Source organism: Meleagris gallopavo, chromosome 11, assembly GCF_000146605.3.
Source record: "Meleagris gallopavo isolate NT-WF06-2002-E0010 breed Aviagen turkey brand Nicholas breeding stock chromosome 11, Turkey_5.1, whole genome shotgun sequence".
In the NCBI taxonomy this organism is placed as follows: Eukaryota; Metazoa; Chordata; class Aves; order Galliformes; family Phasianidae; genus Meleagris; species Meleagris gallopavo.
The window spans coordinates 18157854-18163878 of NC_015021.2; the positions used below are offsets into that span (position 1 = coordinate 18157854).

The window sequence follows — 6025 nt, forward strand, 5'->3', positions numbered from 1 at the left end:
AAGTGATCTCACCACTCTCTTACCCCCAACCCCATCGATTCTGTTCCCTCTCATTAAATAGCACAGGAATGCAACCAAGTTCTTCCTGGCCAATAAAATCTGTAAGAAATTGCATCCCTTCCCTTCCTCCTCCCAGCTTCCTTTCATTAAAAAAAAAAAAAAAGAGACCTTAGCCAGCTGCATGATCTCAGAGGCCTTGAGAAGAAGGTGAGGATGAGAGACCTATGAAACAATGAAGGAACACACTTGCAGACAGTTCAACATACACCATGCAATCTTCAATTATTCTGTCTGGGGACCCAAGGAAAATAAAGTTTGGAACTCACTTTCCATCCTTCTCCAAACACATTGCACAGGGGCTGAGCTCATCAAGGAGTGCAGTGCTACCAATTTTTCAACGTGAAAGGAAAAACAATTGATGCTAATCCACCCTGGATGTATTACAACTAGCTATTTATCAGGAATTAATATTGCATACTCACGTTTCTTTTTCATGCTCTCATTATTGCTTTTAGTCATCTGAGGACAACATTAAGATTATTTTTCTTCCTGAAATGGTTTTAGGCATTATTCTGGAATTAACCGTCTCTAAAAAAGTAAGCATTAAAAAATCATTTAACAGCTGGATGCAACATCTGTCTCTCCCAGGTCATTAGTAGTCTCATAAATTAATGGCTCTTAAGTACAAGGTAACGGAAAGACTTCCAATTAAAAGAAGAATCACACTTGGTTCTAGAGGTGTTTTTTTTTTTTTTAAAGCCATGTTTGAGTGTTGCAATTCCAAATAAAAAGTCTCTTTTTAAATAGAAGTCACACCAAATGGAAAGTGCCATCAACTTCTCAATATCCCAGTAATTCTGTGAAATCATGAGTCATCTTTCTTAGGTCTCCATTCCAAGAAAATATGTGATTTTGTGTCGCCCTTTCACATCTCAGATTCAAGGTTGTAAAGTTTAAAATAACTCAAGGCAAGGAAAAGCAAATAAGAAGCACAGTAAAGACAACAGCATCTCATGCAGTATATGTACAACCTCTTAAGTTCTATATCTATATCAGTCTCAGGATCTCTTCAGGATGCACTGAGTAACTTCTGTGCACATGAAGTAGGCAGTCACTAGCACTGCTATCCTTGCTCTGAGCAATCTGTGAAGGTATACACATTTCTCAATCAAAGCTCACCACAGTTGTCTATTCTGTCTGGATATAAAATTAGTAATGTTTCTGCTTTCAAAAATATAAACACTTCCATTTTAAAAAAATGAAGTAAAAAAACTCAGTACTTACATTATCATGGTTTGTTATCAAAACATTTATTCAAGACAGATCTGAAAACAAAGAACGCAGAAAGATATAGGAATATCTCAGCACAAACAGAAACAGATTTTACAAGGTCTGGCATCAGAGCTACTTCTGCCGAAGTAGGAGGAGATCAAAATTCAACTTCTACACTCATACTCAAAAATAGACACTATTAGTCAATGAACGAGTTCCATGCATGTAAGGTATAATTGATTACAATTAACAGTGGAGTGTTATAGTGCCTTTAGTTCATTCTGCAATATGACTTGTATTTCAAACCAAATGGCCATAGGTAGAGTGAACCTCCTCCTCCCACTCAGGTTTCAGCTGTTCTGAACTGCATCTGTTCTGAATTATGGCTATAACTCAGGCTTGATTTTACCATTACTCAAAGTCAAACCTCCCCTGTATCCATGTATTATTACAACAGCATTGTCAAATCTGAACAGCCCTCATACAGCATGCTGGTAGTTGTAATGACTCTTAGCAATATCTGTTGTTCACGTAAGCTGTAAACATAAATAAATCCATTCCAGAAGCTGTAGAAATACAGGAATACCAGAATGAGAAAAAAAACAGCACATCTGGATTGCGCAGCTAGGCTGCAACAAAGCCAATCCACAGCTTCAGCAAAGAGGTTTTGATTCCAGTTTTCTAGCCACTGGTAAGCTTTGAAGAGTCAGGCTTGGCTTCAGCACCAATCCTTCTCCTGACCCAGCTGCAGTTTGTCAAAATATAAACCCATCTTTAATTGCTCAATCCATCCTTTCACTGCACATTTCTTGCTGTTAAACTAGTTATTGAACTACACCTTCCCATTCTTCCACATTCTCTCAAGTCTCTCTTAACATTATGTACGCTTTTTCCACACATTACATAAATTGTTTCCAGCACTCCTAACATTTTAGAAATGCAAACACATATGTAGCTTAAGACGCACGTTTAACTCTGAATATACTGTAAATGGGCCAACTTGCATTTTGCAGTCTCCACAGGGGGAAGGACGATCTGAATAACATATTAGAAAATATTTAATATGGGATGTATAAACCTATACAGTTAGCTTGTAGAGGTATGAATTTCTTAAATTTTTTTATTTATTTTAGATGGTGACACTGAAAAATCTTCAGTGCTGACCTTGTAACGTACTGACCTGAAAACAGTTTCTGTGAGCTATGGCTTGCAGTGGTATCATACACAGCAGTACAAAGAACAACTTTCATTTGAAGGTGGTGAGGCACTGGAACAGGTTACCTCATGCTGTGGTTGATGCCCCGTCCCTGAATGCAAATCTGGATAAGGCCCTGGGCAACCTGATCTAGCTGTGGTGCCCCTGTTCGTTGCAATGAGTTGGACTAGTTGGCCCTCAGAGGTCCCTTCCAGTTCTAAGGGTTCTATGTATACAATATCAATATATGTTACCTATTTATTGAAAAACAAAAATAGCAAAAATCAAAGTTAGACTAAGATTTATAAGGAAGTATAAACTACAATATATAAAATATAAGTTAAGAATCTCTACCCGGCCTCCAATTTTATCTCATCTCTCTTTCAGCCCTTAGGCTAAGTAGTATATAGATTCTTGCAGTATTGTAGAGAACAGAACAAAAATAACGCACTGATTAACAAATATTAATTCCCAAGTACAACTCAAATCAAGCAGAATTTTAGTAAGTCAATAAAACCTCTATTTTTTCAGTATTTATATTTTGAGAAATTGTTTCAAAACAAAATGCAGATTTCACAATCTAAGGATCTACTTATTTCAGCATAATATTCAGTAAACTATTCAGCATTACGAGTGCGCACATGCATGTGTACAAGTACATATCTACATCCAGAAAGTGCCTTAACTGCAGGCTTTTATACACACTAACAGAAAAATTTAAAATTCTATTCTGTGAAGCCAAGATACTTACATTTTAGTTGAGGTGAAGGGAAAAGAAATGAAAAAGCTCTCCAACATCAGTGAGAGCACCTACTGCACCAACTCATATCCAGAGGTCAAGGTACCGCACCGCATCTGCACCGCTGGAAAATCTGTAGTGCTGCACCAAGTCCTCAGGCAGAAGCTCGATTGGAACATCGCTCACTACACTAACAAAGTAAAAACAGTAAGGAAAGGAACTTCATCGTGCAAGTTCTTCCACACATTTAATGAAGAATTCAAAATGGACTTAGTTTAATTTACTATCAGGTTATAAATGCCTACATCAGCAATTGCAGATAACTATCAGTATTTCATAAAAACTGAATTTCCAGCTTTAAAAGCTGTTGTATTTTCAAATTATCTGCTATAGTGTAGGCAATACGTTGAGCAATAACATTATGAGATTCAAACAGTACAAGACCACATCTCACATCTTTGAACAGCAGTACTTGTCACTTATTTGCACACATCCATTGCTTGTGGCTAGAAAACAATACATTTTTGTCTATTTTCATTTCAGGGAAGATGATTTTCTTCTGCAATATACTTGGACCATCTTCTAAAATTCAGTGGAATTCTATCTTCCCTCCGAGATAATATTGTGCCCCGAAGACTCTCCACTAAAAACCGCACCATTTGCTACCTGTCAGATGGCTGAAGGCACTCACTCAAGCAGCCAGCAACTGGAGAGGATTATAGCTCACAAATGCTGCCAGTATCAGTAAGACAGCAAGTAGCAGACAGTTCATTTTACAAAAACTTAATGGACTGTATGGCCCTGGCTGCTTAATACAAGCACTGTCAAGGCATCTAAGTAAAAAGTCTCAGCTGTCACTGCTGACAAGCTGAGCAGAATTATTTGTCACACCAGACTAGATAAGACACCAGTAGTGTGGTGTATGGTGAGCTTCCCATACATCTCCATACTGCAGCCTAGACAGCAGGCATATGGTTTCTTCCAACGCACTGGCAGTGTAATGTAATCTTACCACAAGCAGTATGGCCAGAGCATTATTCTTTGGCCTCCATATTTTAACTAAATCATCCTCCTTTGTGCTCAGCTTTACATGTTGTAATTAAGTGCTCTCTGATTTCCTCTTCATTTTTTTCTGAAAAAGACAGCATGAATAATCTCCAAATCATTAGCTAGTGCAATCCATGTCATCAATGTCAAATTGTATCAACTGAAAAACTAACCTGGTGCATCTGGTCTATAATACAAATGCCTTCATCCTGCTATTTTTTTCTATCACTCATTATCTTTCAGCAAGTGTACACTAATTAAGGGAGGAAAGACATCAAAAAAGTAATTCTTTCTCCACTGCTTACAGACCAGAGCTCTCATTAGCCCGGTCCTGCATGCTGTCTACATTAGGGTATACACCATCTTTCTTCACAAAGGAATGTGACTTTAGAGGTCTACTATTCCTCATAACAAAACAGAAATGAATGCTTTTCACTTGTTGGCATTCACCCTGCACAGCCACACTGATACTGACACTGAACAAAACCTATGCAAATTGCTTAAAAACATTTGACAGATCAGAACAGTTCCGCAAAACTAACAGCACAGTGCAAGTTTGAAGTGTCAGATCTCCTTCCCTTAGTCAATACAAAAACAATTACACAAAGTTGTCAGGAAAGGATCTTAAGGAGTGGAAGGAATAGCAAGAAATGGAAGTAATAATATAGTCTGAGTCAAGTTATATAGGGTTGTCAGACAAAGATAAGGAGTAAAGAACTGTCTAAGTGACAGGAAATAAGCAGATAGAGGCAAAGTGCCTGTGCTGCACAAGAGGCAGTGTTGTCTGCTAGCTGCTCCCTCTCGTTTTACATCTGGGTTCTCCTCTAAACTGCTAGGCACAACACAGCACCATTTTTGTGCAGCCTTTCAAACACCACCAGGTCATCTCCGCATTTAATGCAACAAGTATTTTGGTACTTGAGTTCCTGGAAAACAAAACGGCCATAATATCCAAATGGCAATTCTTTCCAACACTGCTTTCCACTCAAGGACATACATCTCTTCTGAAACATTCCCTCTCAGAGGAATGTTAAAAGCTACAATCAAGAAGATGTTAGCGAGGAAGCAAACCCTCGGTGAATGAATTCAACTTCAGTCATCATTATTGAGTTTATGTGACATTCTTTGAATTTATGAGTGTAAGATTGCTCCAGTTAAAATTAAAAACAGGAAATCCCAGCACATCTCATTTCTCAAAGACCTTCTCCACTTCTGAGCAGCCAGTGGATATTTCTGTATTATTTCCTGCTCACTGTAGGCAACAAAGTTATCAGTCTGTCAACAGCAGTGAATCTACATGTCAGAGAAATGAGGCCTGAAGAAACAATTACTAAGCACTGCTCTTCTACACATGCATACATCCATAAAAGCAGAACACATCCTCTGTAAGAGAAAACTCACATGCCTCATCACTGGACCTGAGACAGTCATTCTCCATGGCTGAAATTCATTCACAAATGTAGATTGTATAGAGATTAAACCCCACCTAACCCTTCAAAATAAAGCAGAACACACACAGGCCTTGCCCAGAGTTCATTCTGCCTCCAAGCTGAGCCAGTAGGATGTGGTTCTGAACGATGCAAGCAACAGCAGCCGTATTTCAATAAAGCATTGCTGGAGGTGCACTGCACTTCAGAAGACAAGTCCAAGTCCACGTACTGATGACCATGTCGCAGCAGTAACAGAGCCTAGTGCTATAGGGATCATGTACTGAGTTGTGGTATCACAAAAATCAGTATCATGGTGTTGTTTTTTTGTTTGTTTTTTTTTTT

The 6025-nt window shown here is 38.4% G+C and overlaps 1 long non-coding RNA gene across 4 annotated transcripts in view; it reads right to left on the reverse strand.

Moving 5' to 3' along the window:
• Positions 1 to 6025, reverse strand: part of LOC116217062 — a 105427-nt gene that overhangs the window by 49514 nt on the left and 49888 nt on the right. For 3 of the 4 annotated variants that reach the window (XR_004160986.1, XR_004160989.1, XR_004160987.1), the window contains exons 3-4: positions 3219 to 3396; positions 1332 to 2721 (exon numbers count right to left, since the gene is read on the reverse strand). This is a non-coding gene — a long non-coding RNA (uncharacterized LOC116217062). The other variant, XR_004160988.1, reaches the window with a different exon arrangement.